Source organism: Gorilla gorilla, chromosome 10, assembly GCF_029281585.2.
Source record: "Gorilla gorilla gorilla isolate KB3781 chromosome 10, NHGRI_mGorGor1-v2.1_pri, whole genome shotgun sequence".
In the NCBI taxonomy this organism is placed as follows: Eukaryota; Metazoa; Chordata; class Mammalia; order Primates; family Hominidae; genus Gorilla; species Gorilla gorilla.
The window spans coordinates 86,577,890-86,591,904 of NC_073234.2; the positions used below are offsets into that span (position 1 = coordinate 86,577,890).

At 36.2% G+C, this 14,015-nt stretch overlaps 1 protein-coding gene across 4 annotated transcripts in view; it reads right to left on the reverse strand.

The window, feature by feature from the left end:
- The window catches only part of TSPAN8 (tetraspanin 8), a 254,116-nt gene that overhangs the window by 150,245 nt on the left and 89,856 nt on the right, over positions 1 to 14,015 (reverse strand). For 2 of the 4 annotated variants that reach the window (XM_055358044.2, XM_055358046.2), the window contains exon 2: positions 8,747 to 8,836. The gene's annotated coding sequence lies outside the window, so the exon portion shown is untranslated. Of the gene's footprint in view, positions 1 to 8,732; positions 8,837 to 14,015 lie in introns of all 4 variants that reach the window. The other 2 variants (XM_055358042.2, XM_055358045.2) reach the window with 1 other exon arrangement.

The window sequence follows — 14,015 nt, forward strand, 5'->3', positions numbered from 1 at the left end:
AAAAGGATAATGAGAATTGTACCATACAATCATTTAGTGAAGAGAAAATGTTTCTGCCAAAGACTTTTTAATGTGAATTAAATTTTCATGTTAAGAAAAGCTATGCCATAAATATAGGATAAAGTGCTTCCCAAGAATCTTGAGGAAGAACCTTTTCCACTTCCCCAGGAGGCTTACGGAGTTAAGATCTAAGATCTAAACAGTAAATCATGGTGTTTATTCCATGATTTCCTACAGATAGAGATAGAGTTGTAGTGGTTCAGGTTGGGGCTTAACAAAGTTATTTTAGTCCCAGTAAAGGTCTACTTATCTTCTGTCTATTTATTGCCACCCATATGAAACATCTTCCAAAAAACATAGTGAAATGTGTAGGAAGTTGAATAGTGATGAATAAACCCAATAAAAACCATAATAATAATCCTTTAGAAGAAACCGCTGTTCTGATTTATTTTACCATCAGAGTTTTCTGTTCCAGACTTTGATATTAATATAATTATACAACATGTATTATTTTAGGCCAATGAGTGCCACAGAGCTGCTTGTGTTTGGATTTTTTGGGGGGGGGGGGTTCCAATTAACCTATCAAGTTAGACCTACCCAGAGTAGTTTTTGCTTGTCCTCTATTGACCTACTGCTATTTCAACATAAATAGACACAAAAGGTTCATGAGAAAAAGTAAATCCTTTGTTCATGTGTACCTAATACACCAACATATTTTTGTTATTGGAAAAGAATTTCTCAGGTCATTTGGTACATCAAAGATTGATATTTCAAAAAAGCAGAAATGATATAGCTTCAACAGAAGCTCTAAATCATAACCTCTAAATCTCTAAATGAAACTGCCTGGGCCTAAATCTTGGCTCCATCACTTACTCACTTACCTTAAGGTAAGTTACTTCTTTCTCTGCCTGTTACACATCTGTAAAGTGATGAATGTTATAGAACCATCCTCATAGAGCTACTATGAGGATTAGGTCAGTTCATATATAGAAAGCATTTACCACGGTGCCTGGCACAGAGCAAGCACACAGTAATGCTTTAGCTGTTATTACAGATACAAGTAATATGTGAATTTAAACATATCAAACAAACATATTTTACTTTTGTATTATATGAAAGTCACTGTTCCCATGGGACATAAAAATATATCAAAAACAAGAGAAAAGAATACAAAATTTATCTATTATAATTCATTATCTTATGCTAAGTTACCCCTAGAAAGTGGTTTTCTATTGTTAAAAATAGAAAAAAATATAAATACAAAGATGCTTAAACTTTCTACTACCTGCTGCTGTCTACACATCAGGATAGCAGATAAGAATTGACCCATCATTCCGGCGCCGCCTTCCAGGTTTTCTAAAGCCTTTGCTCTGGCAATTCAGGCCCAGCCAGAGTGCTTTTCCCAGGGCTACACTCTTGCTTTCATTGTGCTTTTCTGAACACAGTTATGGTGTCCATTTTCCTTGTTATTTCTCCCCCGCCTTTTGTTTGTTTGTTTGTTTGTTTTTGAGACACAGTCTCACTCTGTTGCCCAGGCTGGAGTGCAGTGGCATCATCTCTGCTCACCACAACCTCCATCTCTCAGGTTCAAGCGATTCTCCTGCCTCAGCCTCCCGAGTAGCTGGGACTATAGGTGCATGACACCACACCCAGCTATTTTTCGTGTTTTCAGTAGAGATGGGGTTTCACCATGTTGGCCAGGCTGGTCTTGAACTCCTGGCCTCAGGTCTTCCACCCACCTCAGCCTCCCGAAGTGCTGGGATTACAGGCAAGAGCCACTGCTCCTGGCCTCTCTCTTCTTTTCATATTTTATCTTATTTTCATGGATTTTTACCCTTGCTGTATATAGTTCTTAAAATGCATGTCCCAAAATTATGTTGCCATCAGAATTGCATCATAGAAATATCCTTTTAGTTCTCCTAGTAGCTAAAAATAAAATAAAATTTTAAAAGCATGTTGAAACAGATAGTACCTTCTAGAAGGTTTGTGGTTACAAAGTAAGAATCAGATTGATATCATATACATACTTGAAAATGTTTTTTCATACCGTATGTTTTCCAATCCTTCTGAATGATTGTTCTGTCTTTAATTAATAAAAATACTTCTTGTTTCCCTTTAAGAGACAATTTGCTTCTGCAAAATACAGGCAGGATAAAATTTGTTTAACTCTAATTTTTTTATCTTCTCTTTATTTAACGTTTTCTATTTAAATATGTTAAAAGCCTAAATAAATATGTTCTCTCTTAAGGTTAAGATTTTTGTTCCTGCAGTAAAGCAATTTTCAGAATATTCTGATCATGTGAGCACAAGTTAACAAATTCCTCAATATTCACAAGTTCACTTATCAGGGCAGGTTCGCAGTGATTTCATTTATCAGTATTAACTTCTATTTGCTCCCAGAGAAGAATTTTTTACATATGGTTTTTCTAACTCTATTTTGTGTCCCTCTTTTTCATATTTCCATTGCCATATTCTGTTTTATTCAAGCAGCTTAAAACATCACAGTGTCTCTCTACCCATGCAACATTGTCTTTTCATTTCTATAATATGCACTTTTTTATTTTAATAAAATCTTGGACTGCTTAGTTGTATTTCTAGAACATCAAGCCAGAAGTTCTTGCTATTTTTTCCAGTTATTTCTTCCAAAATATATCACATTACTTTACTCTTAAAGCTTACATCATTCTCTTTCATCCCTGGCAAAGAATGACTACAACTATGCCTCTTGGAGTAATACTTAGTTATTTGATAATCAAAATTCTCATAGCATATTCTCCAGGCATCCCATGCTGATTTATTTTTGACTCTTTTTCTGGTAATAAAACATTGCTTAAAAAAATTCTGTGATGTCTGATTCATGGCTTCAAATAGACTTTCCCTTTCCCATTTTGACCTTTCCTTTCTTGACTTAGATCTCAGAAAATATGAGGAGGCACCTAAAGGAAAATAAGCCCTCATGTCCCACTAGCAGATAAATCTTAAATAGTTCTCCTTGACCTTATTCTTTGTTCTCTTTTTTAAGCATTAACTCCCCCTGCCCTGGATTGCTTTAGGTGATGGGAAGTTTTTCCAGACTAATGCCACCATGGGCCATCCATCCCTGTTATGAAGTCCTTTAGCATTTACACTTAAAATATGAAACATATTACTGTACATCTGCTGAAATAATATTGCTAGATATGTGTATGTGCAGATAATTGTTTTGACTCATCAAGTAAAGGGTTGTTTCTTTTGCATCTTGCTTACTACTTATACAAATCATGAGAAGGCAACTATTACCAAATAAATACTTGAGGTATTCTATTGAATTGGTTGTTTATTCATTCATCCAACCTATTCAGTGTCACTCACTGTGCTAGCTGCTATATGTACACGGATAAATCAAATGGTCTTATCTCCCAGCAGTTCATAGCCTAGAGGGAAAAAAGAAAAGAAAAACAAGAAAATAGACACACACAATACAAAATCTGCAAGAAGCATGGAATTAAAAAGAAGAACCTGCTAAGTAAGTGTAAAATGAGGGTGGAAGAAGGAAAGAGTGGAAACAGGAGGACCAGTAGAACTTTGATGAGGCAAAAGACACGAGGGACAAAGTGCTCCAGGCAGAAGGCAAAGCAAAGAAGGAGGTACTGAGGTTGTGATGGAATGGTTGGGTAATGTGCATGTTTCCACAAAGCTATAGAGAAGAATCTTGAGAAATGGTGAGAGGTGAAGCTAAGAAGATGGCCAGAGCCAGATTATAAGGGACCTTGTATGGTATGTTGATCTCATACTTAGATCTCAGAAAGTATGAGGATGGACCTGAAGGAAAATAAGCCTTCATGTCCCACTAACAGATCAACCTTAAATATAGTTCTCTTTGACATTATTCTTTTCTTTGTTCTCTGTTTTAAGCATTAAATCCCCCTCTCCTGGATTGTTTTAGCTAATGTGAATGAAGCCTTTCCTGACTAAGGCCACCATGGGCCATCCGTCTGTTTTGAAGTGCTTTAGCACTTAATTTAAAATATGGAACACACTGCAGTATATCTACCGTAACAGTGTTGCTAGTATGTGTGTACCTGTACTTTGCCCTGCCCACTGCTGGTCTGAGACTAGTCATTTGACTTCTGACTAGGACCAGGCAAGTGACTTCAGGTTCTGTCTGCTCCTCAGGTATCTGTTTTCCAATACTTGAAATTTCTTTCATTCCAGGCTGTACCCTCAGTCTCACACTCCATGCCAAATACTACTGTCAGATTATCTATATTCTTGTATTTTTCTCTCTCACATCTCTGTTATTACATCTCCAGTGTTTGATTACCTATGAAATACAGCAGAAATCCTGCACAATATGACCTCAAAAGTATCTCCACTATCATTTCCCATTTCCCCCTAAACACACTGTTTATGAATGGGAGCTATGGTTTCTCAATTCCACATCCTGGCTCAAGCAGTTCTTTCCGCAATGTCCTTTCCATTTTCTGTCTGCTCAAACCTTTTCAGTCTTCTAGTCATGTCTCCCACATTACTTTGTCTTCTTAGAATCAACAGTGTATTTCATTTCTATTCTTTCAGCATTTATTGTTCTCTGCTCTGTCTTTGCATTTATTTATTTTATTCATCTGACAAAAATGACTGCTCCTTGATGGTCAGAACAAAGTCTTAGCCATGTTTTTTTATTTTCCCTAGTACATTGCACCATTTCTTAAGCAGAGGTGCTAGGTTAACATCAAATTAGAACATACTAAATTTGTGACCATTATTAATGAAGCTTAGTTAATCTACTCTTTTCTTCATAAATGATCATAGTAGTCACTTTATCACCTCAAATTACTTTAGTATGTTATTTACAAGGAAGGTAGAGGCTGATGTCTTATCTCTATTTTATAGAAGTAAACATCTGAGTAATAAGCAGTTAAAAAATTTACTTAAGAGATTCGGGACTGGCATCTAAGTTCCTGATACCAATTCAGTATTTGTTTAGACTACACTAGATCTAAGATGCTTTCCCTTGAAGAGATTAAAAGGTAAGCTTTAAGAAAATATTAAGAATTGTTTTTACTACTATTTATCATCAATACTGGAGGAAAGATAATGAAAAAGTTGTTAAATGTCAGTAAAAAAATAAGTTAGGTGGTTTCTAGTTTCATAACTCAGAGATATAAAGATTTCAATTAAAGGGATAGAAAGTGAAGACATAGTTTAGAGTGATCTAAGTTAATTTGAACTATTCTGGGTTTTAATATACTGAAAATAAATTTATTCAAAGCCATTTCACTACATGGCAAACCCACCCATAGACCATTTGGAGGAAAATGTCAGATCAATATCCTAAGGCCGTAAGAACCTAAGAACTTTTGTTGCAACCATTTGAGGGCAGATTCAGGTGTGAATACAACCTCACCAATATATAAAAGGCTATAAACTGTATTTAAGAAACATACCACCCATTCACAAATAAAGCATAAAGATTTGAGGAATACTAGTCATCCAAATTTTAAAACTTGCATAAAATTTGCATCCAGCTTTAAGTTAAACCAATAACAGCTTAGGAAAATGGCTAAGGCAAAAAGACTATAGTGAAATTAAAACGTTTTGAAAAACAATCTTCTGTCTGTAACTCATCAATTGTTGGCAAATTGACCTTTTGGAAACTAATTTTCAGTAAATTGTCCTGTTTCCAGTTTGGAAAAATGTCTGGCCTCAGTTACTTACACACACTTCTTCTATTAAGGTTCTAGGTTTGTGTATAGATACTGCAGCTGATCTCCAATCCAAGGCCATAGTGTGAACCTTGACTCTATTACAACTAGTACTGCTTTTCTTACTTATGTCCTTCTTCAAGATTTTAAGTTCTATGACGATCAAGACCATACACCATATCTTATGATTCTATGTGCCAATATCTTGCACACTGTTTTATATTTGGTAGCTAGCACTGTTAGCTATTGAGTGAGAGCAGGGCATTAACCTAATTATCTCACTTTTGACGGGGCAATTAGGGGAACTCTCAAAAGATATTTCCTCCTTATGGTGGTTCAATAGTTTCATCTTTATATACAAATGATATGGTAATTTTGCAACTAAATTGAGCTTATTCTTGAGCTGAATAGAGTTTAGCTGCCCTATTATAATCTCATTCAACTTGACTAAATACTTTTCTTGATTGGCAATTGGAAAAGGAACCCTATATTATCCTTCCAAATCCTACCAATTATTGAATAATGTTTATCTAAAAAACCTTGAATTACAAGATATTTCTGTCATTATTAATGATTACTTTCAGTCGGAATTTGAATTACTTTAATCACTTGTTCTTTCTGTTTTGCAATGAAGCAAAGCCCAACAAAAAAGCAAAGCTTCTCAAGCTATAAGCCAGGGCTCCTGGCTATTTTATTATTTTAGAAATGCCTCTCTCCAGATATATTGACCCTGAGACAGCCTGCTTTATCTCTGATCTACAGGAAGGAAGGCCATACCGTATCATGTGGTATCCGAGATTTCTCTCCTACATTTCAGAGGTCATGAACTCTTCCGCAATTACCTCCTAGAGTCTCCTTGATTCTCAGCCCTGAAAGTCTCTAGTTTGATCTAGCCTGTGTTGTGTCTTTTTCTGAACTATTTATTAGCTTGTTGTTAATGCTTCTCATGAAATCTGATTAATGCCCATTATTCTAAGCTGTATTTTGCTTACATGCTATCATATATTATCATAGTATTTTCTATATTATATTTTAGCTATACCCACACCTGACTTTCCCATTCGATTCTGAACATTCTTTTTGCCCTTTGTCCTCAAATAGACAGTTGTCCTTGATAATATATTCTTTCACACTAGGAAGATTTCCCTTTTATAGATGTGAAATGATTAGGTGTCCAAATCCCCTAAAATGTAATCTACTCAAATCCTAAAACTACCAGAACTTGAACTCCATAACAGCAAGGAGCTTCCTTGTCACGTCCATCATTAAATCCTAGTTCACAGAACATGCCTGGCAATAATCACTACTAGTCTCAATAATGCTTGTGGCACAAAAGAATACAATTAGTCCTTTGTATCTACAGGTTCTGCATCCATGTATCAACCAACCATAGATCGCAAATATTCCAAAAAGTTGCACTTGTCCTGAACAGGTACAGACTTTCTTCTTGTTGTTATTTTCTGAACAGTAAATTGTAATAACTACTTACACAGCATTTGCATTGTATTAGATATTATAAATAATCTAGAGATGATTTGGATTATACAAGAGAATGTGCATAGGTTGTATGCAAATGCTAGGCCATTTTACATCAGGAACTTGAGCATCCTCAGGTTTTGGTATCTGAGGAGGGAACTGAAAGCAATCCCCCCTGGATACTGAAAGATAACTGCACTTTGTTAATATGCAACATTATGAAAGGAACAGTGTTCAGTTGGTCTTTTTAGATATTTATAAATCATAAGGACTGCAACATTATTTTCAAGACTTAGAGACAGAACAGCATTTTTATATAACAGTGATTCTTAAAATTTTCATCACTGATATATTTCGTTCATGGTGGTTTCACAGGAAACATTTATATCTGAATATGCAAATAATTGTCAGTTTTTAAGTTTTACAGTTTCTGGGCTTTCTGCTTTCAAAGTGACTGCCACTCCCACATAGAAACTCAAGCAACTGCTATTAACTTGGGTGGGGTAGCATATTCTAGGCTGGCTTCAAGTTAGGCATCCTTTAGGATGACTTCAAGAGTCAGGCCACGCCACCCCCTAGAAGTTTCCTGTGTTTCTGAGTGGTCCAAACTGTTCCCTGACATGGAATGTCCTGAGACCCTGATCTATTTGAGGCTCAGGAGCACTGTGGAAAATAATTTAAACCTGTCCAGCAACTTAGGTTTGCATGTGTGCTGATTCTGTGGGACTAGGATTCCCTAAAAGAGACCAGATTGGAGGAAGAAACAGTGGAATATTGAAAGAAAAACTGCCCAAGAGGAGGCAAAGCCTGGCCAAGTGGGCAGAGTGAGCATAAAAGGAAGCCAGCCTTCCAGGGACTGAGTCTGACCACTGGGTCCAGCCTGGGTTCGAGCCTGAGTTTGAGCCTGGGTGGAGGGGAGCAGAGGTCCGGAGGGCTATTAGGGGTCCAGAGATCCAGACAGTGAGGATGGCAGCAGATCAATGGTGCTCACTGCAAAAAAAAAAAAAAAAAAAAAAAAAAGTGGGGGAGGGAGGTGGAGGGGCTCTTGGGACAGCAGACACAAGAGCAGAGAGCATAAACTGGAGAGGCAACTGCTCCAATTACAAAGGAGACCCTCCTGGCCTTTTCGCTGGTGAAAGCTCAATGAAGTGAGAAAGACTAGCTTTCCAACCAAACAATGCTCAAAGGACAGATTCCCACCCCCACCTCCAGTTAGAGGAAATATAGATTGTATGAGTAAGAAGCCTCAAGCTGAAAGGAAAAAAACGAAACTTTAAAAAAATTCAAGTCATGTCACTAATTCAGCTCCTAGCAGCCTTTTCAATGAAAGTGTAGACTCATGGAAAAAGAAAAACAACATGTATTTGAAAATTTGTTTTGTCCTTACAAGAGATGGTGGAGAGATGCAGATATTCTAGCCACAATTGGAAATAGAAGTATAGTGCCCCTGAAGCCATGCCAGCAAGGTGTGCTTACCCTCAGTGCGGGGTGTGGTGGGAGAAGGACATTCAATATTTCAGGGGTATTCAGCATGAGTGTTTCAAAGAAATACCACTGACAGGAGTTACTTACCAACTTGCTAGTACCTTAACAAGAAGTGGTGTATTCCAGTTCCGAGATTGCAGAGATGTCTGGGTCCAGAAGGCATGAGGTCTGGAGCAACAAGCACACTGGACCTGAAATAATAGCAACCACTTACTACTTGCTGGGTATGTTCTATGTTCTTTGCATCTACTGTATTCACTTATTAATTTAATCCTCAAAACAACTCTATGAGATATCATATATATATATATTCAATATCTATGATATACAGATTGTTATTAAACCCGATTTTATAAAGGAGGGAATTGAGGTACAAAAAGGCTGAGTAATTTCCTCAAAGTCACACAGTTGGTGAGCAGCAGAGTTGAAATTCAAACCCAGATTGTCAGGCTGCACAGTCTGTACTCCTAACCCTAGTGTCTTCGTGCCTATGTGATGACACTTCTTTAGCACTTACACTGCGCCAGGTTCCCTTCCAGGCACTAGGTTAACCCATTTGCGGTACGAAGTGAAGATAAGGATAGTGGAAGTTAAAATTTACCTAGGGCTTCTTCTATTCCGACGTAATTTTAAAAAGAAAATAACTGAGATTCTCTAATCTCCACTACTGAAGAATATAACTTGATAAGGAAATGAACTAATATAAAGAAAGAATGGATGCAATAAAAATCCCAATTTTTAAAATCATGGGATTTTTTTTTCTCCTTTAATTGTTATTTTTTGTTCAGGGGTACATGTGCAGGCTTATTATATAGGCAAACACATGTCATGGGGGTTTGGTGTACAGATTATTTCATCACCCAGGTACTAAGCATAGAATCCAATAGGTATTTTTTCTGATCCTCTCCCTTTCACCCTCCACCCTCAAGTAGGCCCCAGTGTCTGTTGTTTCCCTCTGAAAATCACAGGATTCTAATGTTAAATAAACAGTAAGTAGACTTGCATCATTAAATCATAGAATACTACAGAATAAAAGTGAATGGAAAAGAAAGAGCTAAATGTATCAACCTTAGCAGATCCTCAAAAAAGTAAAAATGTTGAGTGAAAAAAAATCAAGTTGCAAAATACTACATGCAGTGTGATACCATTTACATAAAGTTTTAAGATATGCAAAATAATTCTATACATTTTCTTAGTAGGGAAAGATATGTAGTAACATCCTAAAGACATGAATGAGAATGATAACCACCCGATTCCAAATGCTGGCTACCTCTGCACAGGAGGAAGGATATATGAATGCGGAGAATATCTAAGGGAATCAATCTGTTTTTCATATTTTATTTTTTAGGTTGTGTGATAGTACATTACTGTTCTCTCTCCACAAACCTGAAAACTTCTAAAATGAAGAAATCATTAAGTAGTTTCAGACTAGATGGTAATGCCATAGATAGATAGATAGATAGATAGATAGATAGATAGATAGATAGATAGATAGATAGATATAGATAGATAGATAATCACACACATACACACATTTCCATTCAGATAAATAACCTATGTCTCTCTTCTCATGTCTGTCTTTTAGGAATACTTTTCTCCACTAGATCAAAAGGAAATCTCTTGAAAAGAAAGTTGTAGCTGTACATAATACATATACTGGGTATCTTCCATTCTACTTGCCATACTCTGCACCCTGCTCTGTGCCTTGGGAGGCTAACCTGAATCAACTGCATCAACAGGACTTTCACACCTTCTGGGCCCTGGTTGGATTCAGCCAATGGTAAGCTCCCATGAAATCAGAGGAAAAGAGGAGAGGGAGGTTATGGTATTTATTCCCTTGTCTTCCTTCTGGTAGGCTGTCTTGACTTGGCAGATTCCTTCACCAAAAAAAAATTGCTCTTTTCAAAACAATTCAACATAAATCTTTCTATATTCTGGTTTCTTCTAGTTCCAGTAACTACTCTCTGCCTCAGTTCTTTGTGCTTATGAGTGGTAAACTATTGAGTTGCTATTATTAGCTCCTGGTTCCTGCATTATCCCTTGCAAATAATCTTTAAAAATAAACTCTTCTTGAGTTGCCCCTCATATGTCACTAGTTTTATTCTCTTATCTTCAGATATTTTATGCCTTACCTAGCCTTTCATTCCCTAAAAACTGAAAACATATGCATCTTTATATATCCATTTATGTATGTATGTATTTTTTCTTTTATAGTGTTAAAACAAACTGGGATCCAGAGACATGAAGGGCCTTGCATACAGTAAGCATTCACTAATATAAAGGCACTTCCTGATGATTGTCCAAGTCCCTGGCTAATTGTTCATGGCTGCCCTCTGTCAGGACTGCCTGGCACTGCCTGAACTGGTCTCCTCCTTTGACATCTGCGAGCCCCACTTGGCCCAGGTACCCCTGCCTTGGGACCGTAACCCATTCACTTATTGAATTGCCAGCATGGCACATTTCCCACCTTGGCCCTGGTGCAGGTTGGCCCACTCCATGACCTCCACCACGTGGACAAAAACCCTCAGAAGGTGCAGGAATGTAGGGGTGGGCTTCATTAGGCCCCAGACAGCTGTGGGGAGAGGCCACTGGCTACTGCTGGAAGGAACCTAGGGAATCATCTACAATCCAACTCATGTAAGAACACTTTACACGAGATCTACCTTCTTAAATTGTAAGTGCACACTACAGTATTGTTAACTATATGCCCAATGTTGTACAGATCTCTAGAACTTGTTCCTCTTGTATAATTGAAACAGTATACCTATTGAACAGCAACTCTCAATTTTCCCTTACCCTGACCCCTGCCAACCACCATTCAACTCTCTTTTTCTATGAGTCTATTTTAGATACCTCATATAAGTAAAGTCATGCAGTATTTGTCCTTCTGTGACCAACTTATTTTACTTAGCCCAACGTCCTCCAGAGTCATCCATGCTGTTGCATATTGCAGGATTTCCTTATTTTTTAAGGCTGAATAGTATTCCATTGTATTACATGTAGTCAGCACATTTTCTTTATCCATTCATCCATCAGTAGACATTTAGGTTGTTTCTGTATTGTGGCTATTGTGAATAGTCTTGCAAAGAACATGAGTATGCTATCTCTTCAAGATCCAGATTTTAATTACTTTGGACATATACCCAGAAATGAGATTTTTGGATCATATGGTGGTTCTATTTTTAATTTTTTGAGGAACCTCCATACTATTTTCCATAGCAGCTGCACCATTTTACATTCCCATCAACAGTATTCAAAGGTTTCCATTTCTCCACATTCTCACCAACCCTTGTTAGCTCTTTTTATATAAAACAGTCATCCTGACAGGTGTGAGATAATATTGTAGTTCTGATTTGCATTTCCATGATGATTAGTGAGGTTGGGCATCTTTTCATATACCTATTGGCCATTTGTATGTAATCTTTGGAGAAATACGTATTTGAGTCTTTTGCTCATTTTTAATTAGGTTATTAGTTTATTTTATATTGAGTTATAAAAGCCCCTTATATATTTTGGATATTAACCCCTTTCAAGATACATGTTTTGTAAATATTTTTCCATTCTGTAGATTGCATTTTCATTTTGTTGATTGCTTCCTTTTCCGTGTAGTTTTTAGTTTGATATAATCACACTTGCCTATTCTTGCTTTTGTTGTTTCTGATTTGGTGTTATATGCAAGAAATCATTGCTTAAACCTATGTCATGAAGATTTTACCCTATGTCTTCTTCCAGTTTTACAGTTTAAGGTCTTACACTTAAATCTTCAATGTATTTTGGGTGTACTTTTGTGTATGATGTAAGATAAGGCTAACTTCATTCTTCTGTATGTGGATATCCAGTTTTCCCTGCACCATTTGTTGAAAAGACTCCTTTCTACATTGTCTATTCTTAGCATCTTTGTTGAAAATCAACTGGCTGTTTATGAATGAGTTTATTTCTGAGCTCTATAGTATAGTATATATAGACCATTGGTCTATATGTTTTTATGCTAATACTATACATAATATAATTTGTATAGCTTTGTAATATTTGAAATTGGGAAGTGTGATACCTTCAGCTTTGTTCTTCTTGCTCAAGATTGCTTTGTCTATTCATGGCCTTTTGTGGTATCATCTGAATTTTAGGATTGTTTTTGCAATTCCGTAAAAAATGCCATTGGGATTCTGATAGGAATGTTAATGAATCTATAGATTGCTTTGGGTATTAAGGACATTTTTAACAATATTAAGCCTTCCAATCCACGAACCGGAGACATTTTTTAATTTATTTGTGTCTATTTAAAATTTTTTATCAAAATTATACACTTTTCAGTGTACAAGTTTTTTACCTCCTTGGTTAAATTCACTCCTAAATATTTTATTCTTTTCAATATTTTTGTAAATGGAAATTTGTTATGTGTTCTAACAGTATTTTTTCTCAAAGTCTTGATATCTACATTTAACATCATGCCATCTGAAAATAGAGAAAACATTACTCCTTCCTTACCAAATTGGCTCTCTTTTGTTTCTTTTTCTTGCCTAATTGCTCTCCCTAGGATTTCCAATAGTATATTAAATAGAAGTGGCAAGAGTGGCCATCCTTGCCTTGTTCATGATCTTAGAATAAAAGCTTTTGGTTTTTCCCTTTTGAGTGTGATGTTAGTGGTGAGTTTGTCATATATAATTTTAGTTGTGTTGAGATAAATTCCTTCTACACCTAGTTTGTTCAGAGTTTTTATTATGAAAGGGCACTGTTTTTTTTTCAAATGCTTTTTCTACATCTACTGAGATTATCATGCAGTTTTTTTATGCTTCATTCTGTTGATGTGGTATGTCATATTAATTGATTAGCATACGTTGAACTATCCTTACATCCCAGGGATAAATCCCACTTGGACATGGTGTATGATCCTTTTAATGTGCTGTTGAATTTGGTTTTCTTACACTTTATTGAGGATTTTTACATCTATGTCATGAGGGATCTTGACTTGTAGCTTTCTTTTCCTGTAATATCTTTGCCTGGCTTTGGTATCAAAGTAATATTGGCTTCATAAAATGAGTATGGAAGCATTTCCTTTTCTTGACTTTTTGGAAAAGTTTAAGAAGAATTGGTGTTAATCTTTTTTAAATGTTTGATAGAAGTCACCAGTGAATCCAACTGGTCCTGAGCTGTTCTTTGTTGAGCGTTTATTACTGAATCAGTCTCCTTATTAATTATTGGTCAATTCACTTTTTCTATTCGTAATTTACTCTTGGTAGATAGTATATTTTTAGGAATTCTTCCGGTCATCCAATTTGTTGGTGCATAATTGTTCATAGTATTCTTTGATAATCTTTTATTTCTCTGGCATCAGTTGTAATATCTCGTCTCTAATTTCTGATTTTATTTATT